Source organism: Pinus tabuliformis, chromosome 8 (assembly GCF_031772625.1).
Source record: "Pinus tabuliformis cultivar Carrire ecotype Pingquan chromosome 8, CPIR1, whole genome shotgun sequence".
NCBI lineage: Eukaryota > Viridiplantae > Streptophyta > Pinopsida > Pinales > Pinaceae > Pinus > Pinus tabuliformis.
This window is the reverse complement of record NC_142294.1, coordinates 971,068,261-971,077,515: the sequence shown is the minus strand read 5'-3', so window position 1 is coordinate 971,077,515 and position 9,255 is coordinate 971,068,261. Positions and strand designations below refer to the sequence as shown.

General features: G+C 36.6%; 1 long non-coding RNA gene across 1 annotated transcript; it reads right to left on the bottom strand.

Moving 5' to 3' along the window:
- Positions 1 to 2,980: 2,980 nt before the first annotated feature.
- Positions 2,981 to 4,218, bottom strand: LOC149238698 (uncharacterized). Its single transcript, XR_016245414.1, has 2 exons — positions 3,925 to 4,218; positions 2,981 to 3,887 (listed from the first exon to the last, which is right to left on the bottom strand). It is a non-coding gene; the product is annotated as an uncharacterized LOC149238698 (long non-coding RNA).
- Positions 4,219 to 9,255: the final 5,037 nt, after the last annotated feature.

Here is a 9,255-nt window from a genome sequence, read left to right as displayed (position 1 = left end):
TGTTGATTCACCCTGTGAAACCATAATGACGGATCATGATAGCATGCAGTGGTTTCGTGTGGAGCAGGACGTGGGTGGCATCCTGGCAAGCATGCTCCCTCCCTCCAGGTTATTTCTATCCATCACCATCTCAAATGTACATCAATCTCCTACATGAAGGTTGTATGCTAGATCAATGCAGAAGGAATATGCCTTTGCTGTTACTACTATCATCACACTCAGCTATCGCCCCGCCCCTGAGCATTCTATGGTGGTCTCGGAGGTGGAATTTTGGAACCACAATTGGGTGGACTATCAGCCCTCCCCAACCTCCAGCGCTAGCAGGCTGGTTCTGGCACTTACAATGGCCTCCTGGGCTCAAAATTTTCATCAGGCCTTTTAAGTTTCCTCATCTTGCGCAGGATGTAGCTGCTCAGAATCATCGCATGGTTTGGTCCATCAATTCCACTACCTTTAAGTTTATGAGGCAATTAAATGTCAAACGAGGTCATAGGAGCAGGGTGACAGAGCTCTACAGGATTGATGGGGACGCGCTCAACAACTGGGTGGACTCAACTACTGCAAAGATCACTGATTTCCACTCCGTGTTTTTATCAAATTGCGAGGTATATAGTGCGGAAATTTTGGTCTCAATTCACCCCGTCCGGGGCTGTGTCGTGGTGACGCCCATGGCCACCCAACTGAGGGCATCAACAGGAAGCACGTAGAGTTTCTCTTGTGTTTGCAGCATCGACGGGCTTCCGTGGCAGTCCAAAACAATGCTCCAAGGGTCCAGCTCGGCAATCGACCGCAAATGACAAGTCCGAAGTCAGCGGTAACCTTGGACGGGTCAAGATTGGTCAATTCCTGTTTTATTCATAATATTGTTTGTCTCAGACATGTGTCCGTCTAGTCATGGAATGGTTAAAGCATGTTTGTGCTATTTCATGCGACTTTCAGAAGCCGAACTTGTAAAGGTCTCTTTTTTTTGGTCAGATAAGCTAGTTAAGAAGATCATCAATAATATCGAGAAACTCACTCTATATTATTGGGCTGGTTTCCCATCTGGGCGGCTAATAGTACAAAATAAAATCATATGCATCAGTAATATCAAGAAACTTTATATTATTGGGCTGGTTTTCCATCCGGCCGATAATAGTAAAAAATAAAATCATATGTATTTTTTATAAGACAATCAATTAAAAAAAAAATGAAAAAGGAAATGTATAAACTAGCATTTGCACCAAATGTTGCAAAAGAAACGCCGTAAGGCATAAATTGAGGAGCAATACACATATTAGATATAGGTGCAGAGTCTCTATCATCTCATGTTGGAATTTTGTGATATGCAGAGGGAATGGTTTACAAGGAAAGAATAGAATGCTAAGAAATCTGCAGTGGACTTATTAAAAAAAAAACATTATTTTCCTCTTTCATTAAAAATATTGTATTTGAATTATGATGAAAGAAAGGGAAAATCTTTCTGTCAAGAAATCTTTTTTTTCTAGAAAAGTCAAGGGAGGGTTTGATGTATTCGAAAGAAAATACTAATACACTATAAGACAGAATTAATGAGTTTCCTGTTGACTAATCTGTTATTGTAAGTAGTCTGAACAGTGACACTGATACAGGCTAGTTCAATTATAATAGACCAGAGTCCATCCGTGGAGTAGTCTTCGTTTCTGAAATATACAAATATACCCGGCACCTCAGTCGGAGGATGCAGCCCCTCACATCATGTTTCTTCTTGAAACACTCAAACGCCATGGACCTCAATGCTTCTCTTCGTCCTCCTGGTGCTCCTCTTCGTCCTCCTGGTCTCCTGCAAGTTCGGATTAAACCTCCAAACTTTTGGCCTGAAATGAGATGATAAGTTGTGCTAAAAATGGGTGAATGTCATACATTTGTTTTATAACTATAAATTCTGCTTCATCATTACAGAACCCACCCTTCAAATATTGGCATTTGCTTGTTGGAATATAGAGACATTCATGGAGTCGCAAGAGCAGAGCCAAAAGCCTCATGTCGCAATCTTCCCTGGGTTTGGGTCGGGCCATCACATCCCACTGCTCGAGCTTGCAAAGCGGCTCACTGTGTACCATGGCTTTTATGTCACCTTCTTCACCGCCGAATGGATGGACGGCTCTCCTCACCACACCCTGCCATCTTCGTCAAGGGACATGATCCGCTTCATAGAGCTCCCTGATGTTCAGATCGAAGGGGATCGAGGCGCCTCACATTGCTGTCCTCTCTCATCCATCCACAGACGCTTGGCCTCTCTTCGCTGACGCTTGGTTTCTAAAAAGGCCGATGATCTAATGGCTGGAGTTTATTCCATCGTCTAACAATCGATCTAAGGCCCATAACGAGACACCGCGGCACGGAGGGGAGTTCCTCTCAGAGGGAACACCTTACGGCGTAAATATTACTGTCATCAGCAGAACTAAAAAGTGTACAGACAATATTAATAAATATTAAACATCATGCAGTAACCCGGATACTAATCCATATTGTTATTACACCGTATTTAAAAAAAAAAAAAACCAAAAACCAATTGATCCAATGATTATGGGAATGCGTTGGAGACTAATCCATACTGTTATCACACCGTATTAAAAAAAGTCAAAACCAAAACCAACTGATCCAATGATTATGATGGTACAGAGAAAGATTAAGAACATCCATTGCAACCTGAAGAATTGGCTCATTTAGAAACCGAAACACATTGAATGAGATTATTCAACCCAATAAAATTCTGTGTGTATATGCTAGAGAGGTCAGTAGACTCATCTGCTCTGTTTTTCATTATTATAGATCTATGATCTACAGAATTTTCCTCAAATAAATGATGTAGCAATTACTTTTTCATACATGAAAAGATTATGGAAAAGTTCTGAAGCACAGAAAGTCTGTAGCAGCACTGGTACTGCCTAAGTGTCCTGGAAAAAGGTTTGATCTTTCATCCTGTTCCTGTACATGTTTTTGTGTTTCATAATACCGATGAAGCAAAGACTGAAATCATGTACCCAATTAAAAAGATTCTCTTACAAAGCAACTATAAATCGTTAGCGCAATCTGATATCTTATGCCTGTTCTTGACACGCTATTGCTGCCGCGACAAGACAGGGCTTCATTGAGCTAAAAATGTCTGTACACAACTCTTTCTATTAAAAGGCCACAAAAAACCAAAATTTCTATGTTCTGATTATCATACTAAAGTCCTGTCTGTAATCTTTGCATCTACAGAAAAATCCACCGCATAATATATACATTATGGCGGAAGAAGTAATTTGATACTGATCTTCTCTGACCACCAATGGATCCCAATACCACAAGCCAAGATTCTAGTTTCACTTGCCTTCTGCATTACGAGGAGGAGAGGAGCTCCCATAACTGATGCAAAATATTACTCCTCAGACTTCAGAACCATCAGCAGTGGAGGCAGAGGACAATTCCTTGGCCAGAAATGTGGGCTTTTCATCACCATGCATAATCACAAGGACTTTCTCCTCTTTATCAATTTCATAGCTTAAATTCTCCTCTTTTCCTTCAATAATTCCAGGGTTCACACGCTCTGGATCATTTGCTTCCACTTGACCACCCCCTATTTTCCACCAAAAGCACAGAAGAACCATGGATGTGAGGCCTATCAGAGCCAGCATGCCTGCAACTCCAACGAATAAATACAGGGCAGGAGAATGCCATCGCAAATGTGTCCCCTTCATCATTACAGAACCCACCCTTCAAATATTGGCATTTGCTTGTTGGAATATAGAGACATTCATGGAGTCGCAAGAGCAGAGCCAAAAGCCTCATGTCGCAATCTTCCCTGGGTTTGGGTCGGGCCATCACATCCCACTGCTCGAGCTTGCAAAGCGGCTGACTGTGTACCATGGCTTTTCTGTCACCTTCTTCACCGCCGAATGGATGGATGGCTCTCCTCACCACACCCTGCCATCTTCGTCAAGGGACATGATCCGCTTCATAGAGCTCCCTGATGTTCAGATCGAAGGGGATCGAGGCGCCTCACATTGCTGTCCTCTCTCATCCATCCACAGACGCTTGCTGTCCTCTCTCATCCATCCACAGACGCTTGGCCTCTCTTCGCTGACGCTTGGTTTCTAAAAAGGCCGATGATCTAATGGCTGGAGTTTATTCCATCGTCTAACAATCGATCTAAGGGCCGATAACGAGACACCGCGGCACGGAGGGGAGTTCCTCTCAGAGGGAACGCCTTATGGCGTAATAATTGAAATGGTTTTAAATGATTGATTGTTAATATTTGTATGTATTTATGTATGTATAAATATTAATGTTGATTCATTTTAATTTTGGATCTATTAAATTTTGATAGGGATCAATTTTTTTTTACTTTAAAAGAGGTTTATATATCAAGAAATTTGATTTCTCTTGTCGCTTGATAGATCATGAGTTAAGATTTTGCTAAATGTAGCTTAAGTTCAATATCAAAGTTCATATGGTATTTGTGGTACAAGGATTCTAGATGCTTAACAATTTTTTTTTTAGGCGTTGTCTAGCGGGGCAACAAATTAAATTTTCTTGGATAACCATTTTTTGTCAGAATCCGACCATTTTTTTCAAAAAACCAGAACCAGGGATTGTTTGAACATGTTTTTGATGGTGGGAATGGATTTAGCACCATCCAAAACTCTTGGGCACCCAAAATCTTGAAGTTTGACACTTGTAACCCAAATTTTCAAAAAATTATGCCAGATTTTGTGAAAATATTGCCCAAATTTCCACTTTTTGGGGGGGGAATTTGTGACTTCATTAGACTACATGTTTTCTATATAATGAATTTGGTAATCTATTTGTATATAAAATTTATCTTTCTAAAAAAGTAGCGGGTGCCAATAATTAGTCATTCTTCTTTTGAAAATATGTATTTGACTTCAACTTCTATTAGCCTATAAATTTTTCAATTTAGTTGTGAATATAAAAAACATTTTTTCCTTAATATAAGTTATGTGTTCTATTTTGTAAGAAAAAATTGTAGTTTTAACTTAATCATAAAATATGCTTTAACTAAGTAAAGCATAGATGAGTATGTTTTATGTTATTTTAAAAAGATCAAGCATGGTGTGTAATTTCAGTAATAAAACTAGCCAACTATTTGGTCCAATTATGTACAATTATTACTTAATTTTAAAGATTTTACAAATCATGTTGAACCATTTTTGAAGAGCTCTTAAGTAACTTGGTCATAGCCATTAATTATAATATATTTTGAAGAGGAAAAATCAATTTCAACTTTCCACATAATGAAAGAGTAATTATAAATGGTAAAACAAATTTGAATATACTTTTAAATAGGAATTTAGGATTCTAACATTTTAAAAAATAATTGATATATAAGGCATGCATTTTGAAAAAGTATTCATAAACATTTAATTCATAAAAAACATTGACTTCCTTAGGTTTTGTTTAGATTCACTTATAAATGTATCAAATGCTCAAATCCAAGGAATTAGACCTTTGAGATTTCAATATCCATCCATGAGCCAATGGAATTACACATATGATATTTCAATATCCAACCATGAAATAAATCTATTTTATAAAAATCTAGACTTCATCACCATCATGCAAGGATTAAAGAAACTACATAAAAACTCTCAATATCAATCAGAAAATAGTTGTTTCACCCATACAAACAAGAAAAGTTTGTTATATTATTTCTATTGACAACTAAAATATCCTTCAATTTCATTGCTCTATCCCCATAATTTAATGATTGATATAGCATACTAATAGTCCATGGGCCTTGGCATATCACATGAGTCTCAACCTTCCAACTTTGTAGCTATCTCCTCCCTCTCTCCCACTTCCATATTTATGTCTCCCTCTCTCTTCCCTTTCTCTCCCTCTCTCTCTACTATCCTTCTCTTGTTTTCCCTCCTCTCCTTTCTCCCCCTTCCATCTCTATTTCTCCCTCTCTCTCTTCCCTTTCTCTACCTCTCTCTACTCTCCTTCTCTCTGTTTTCTCTCCTCTCCTCTCTCCCCCTCTCTCCATCTCTCCCTTGTCACTCCCTCCCTCTCCACTTCTATCTCTCTATGTCTTTGTTCTTCCCTCCCTCTCTCTTTCCCTCCAACTCCCTCTCTCTCTCCTCTCCCCCCCCTCTCTCTATTCATTTCTCTCTCTTACACCTCCCCTCTTCCCCATCCCTCTTCCTCTCTCTCCGCCCTCCAACTATGTCACTATCTCCCTCCCTCTCCCCTTATTTCTCCCCCCTCTCAATGTTATATGTAATGTTTAAAATATTTTATATTTAATTTTTTTATTGTGAAAAGCCATGATATTGGACCATGGTATCGTAACAAAACCTATTTACAAGATAATAATATGCATGGTAAAGTGGGGGTGGGTATCCATGGTCTATGGTTAAGAAACTTGTTATGTTGTAAGTTTATTAAAGTATTCAATTTTTTATGCTTATTAATTAAATTTAAATATGGTTATGGAATCATTATTAGTCCCTGCCAAACCTGGACTCTAATTTATACTCATATCTACCATCAATTGCTCTCCACCATAATTTAAGCAAGTCTTTGCAAAAAAATGGATAGGAATAAGATGTATGTTTTCTTCACACTTATGTAAGAGTAAAGTTGTAAATGTGTAGATTTACTAGTGGTTACTACCCACCAAAATTTATGCAAGTTTTTTTTGCATGAGCAAGCAATTTTTTTATGCACTTCACACTCAATTTATTTTTTACTATGAAAGCAAGACTATAGTGATAAAAACCGATAGTGCAAACTATATTTCCATCCATTAATCAAATATGATATTACATATATACATGAAGTGTTGCCTCAAGATAGGGAAACTATCTTGGACACACAATGAGTTGGTTGAGAGAAAATCTCAACGACACACCAAACTAGGGAAACCACTCCTATAGAATAGGAACAGACTCTTTACATAGAAAGTCACAACTGAGACAAGTGGAATTACATTCTCCAACATATAGGATGATTTGTCTATCAACCATTATTAATTTTGACCAATGTAATTTATAACTATTTATGCAATTTTTCCCAAAACATAATTTCTAACTTGATTTGAGAGGCTAAGTTGTCTTCAAAACAAACTTATAATATAATAAATTGAACTATATTATTTTTATTACTTATAACTTTGAATTATTAATTGAGCCAAGATTTAAATGTTTACACTACAACATCTCCACCATACTCCGCACTATATTACTTTTAGCTTCTTCTTTTTTTATTGAGTGACATATAAATATTAAATGTTAAATATTTACACCTACCCCTACATTCGGTAATAGTTACACCTACACATACACCCCTACAGTAACATAATAATAATAAGTGTATTTATTTAGAGGGAAAAAAATTTTTACTAAAAGAAGTTAAGGAAAAATGAAAATAATTAAAAAAAAATTAGTGTGATGAAAAATGGAATATAGGCATAGGTGGACATGGAGAATTCTATTTAATAAATGTGGAGAAGGGAATGAGATGTCTTTTTGCCGCATATATCTTAAGAAGAGAGGATTAGAAACATTCATATGATTGAGGCTTTGGTGGGATCTTAGTTAGGTTCACTAAGTGATCTAAAATGGATCATCATATAATTTTTCATCTATTTTGATACATATTGGTGAAACATTGAAGGAATTAACTTGTAAGTCCATTTTAGTGGCAGGGCCCAATTTGAAAATTTCGGGTATGAAATCTTCGAAAGTGATTTGGAGACATGAAAAAACACATATTTGGGTAAAAAAAAATTGAGGGTAGCCCTTGGCAAATTGACATTGTTTTAGACGAGAGCTTTCCAACTTGCAAAATTCATCTCCATCAAAATTTGAATATGAAATATATACCTCCCACAAGTTGACTTACCTTGTTGACCACCATGATATCCAATCGATTTCATGTTAACCTCCATTAGCCTATTACTAACACATGAGTCTAACTACATGTGAAATTTAAAGAAAAATCTAAAACTATTAGTATTTCAGATTTACTTTATTATTATTTCCTTGTTTAATTTATGTTCATTATTTACATTTGTGGCAAGGTTCTCCGTCTAAGGTTCTTCCCACTGAGCGTTGTACCTTTGACCATAATGGTTAAATATTTTTCTTTTGCTTTACTGAACCACCCAACATTCATCTTTGAGTTTAATGGTTAAATATCATTGACTTAATAATGGTGAAAGCACTTACAATGATATTTACATAGAGTAACTTGACTTCTAATAAGTCGATATTTGCATAGAAAATAATTTGACTTCTAATAAGTTATAAAGAGGTAATTTATGTGTCTTTGTGCATTACAAATGGTACATGGACATAATTGCTCACAGTAAATTTATTTATTTATTTAAAAAAAAAATTAACAAGAAAAATGTCAGTTTTATTATTATATGGAAAATCTAGTACACCTAGTTCATTAGGAAGCTTCATATCAAGTTCTTCATTTGTGAAAAAATAGTTTGTGCACAATGCAACCACGATCAAAAAATAATAACAGCCATAGAGTAGGCCAGCTAGGCCTTAGGCCCACACATAAACCCCAAATATTAGCCCAAAACTCAATACCAAAAAAACAAATGATAGTCCATCATAAGTCGATTAACAGAAATAGAAATAACATAACAAAAAATAAAGTATGGTGGCATATATGACCCTATAGAATGATAGAGTCACATAAACAGAAACAAAAGAAACCATCAGTAGACCATCTTCAGGGGAGAGGCATATATCCAACATCGATGGAGGTGCCATCCACCTCCAGAGTGATATGCAAACCACAGGCGCTTCACTAGGGAGCAATACTATACCACGTGGGTTCATATTGGGAGATATATATTCAAGAAAAAATGACATAATATATTGAGCATATAATAGGGGGTAAAGGATTTTTATATTCGTAGGTATAAAAAATGGAGCTCAAGGTCAATGAAAAAATATAAATGGATATAAAAAATGTTAATGAAAAAATGGATACTTACAATATCTAGTAAAAGTATGAGATTTTTAAATTGGGAAGGTATATTGGGTTTGTGTTGGTAGGGGGTTAAATAATGTGACTTTTAGAGGTATTTTCCCATATATAGTCAAATTAAGGGTATTGTTTAGTATACCACGAATGCACGTGCTATGTTAGAGGTTCATTGAGTGAAGTCCCTATGATGCAAACCTTCAATGGATGCCATTATACCCAGCTTGGACATGGCATCTACAATTGTATTGTGTTCTCAGCGAATGTGTTGTATGGAGA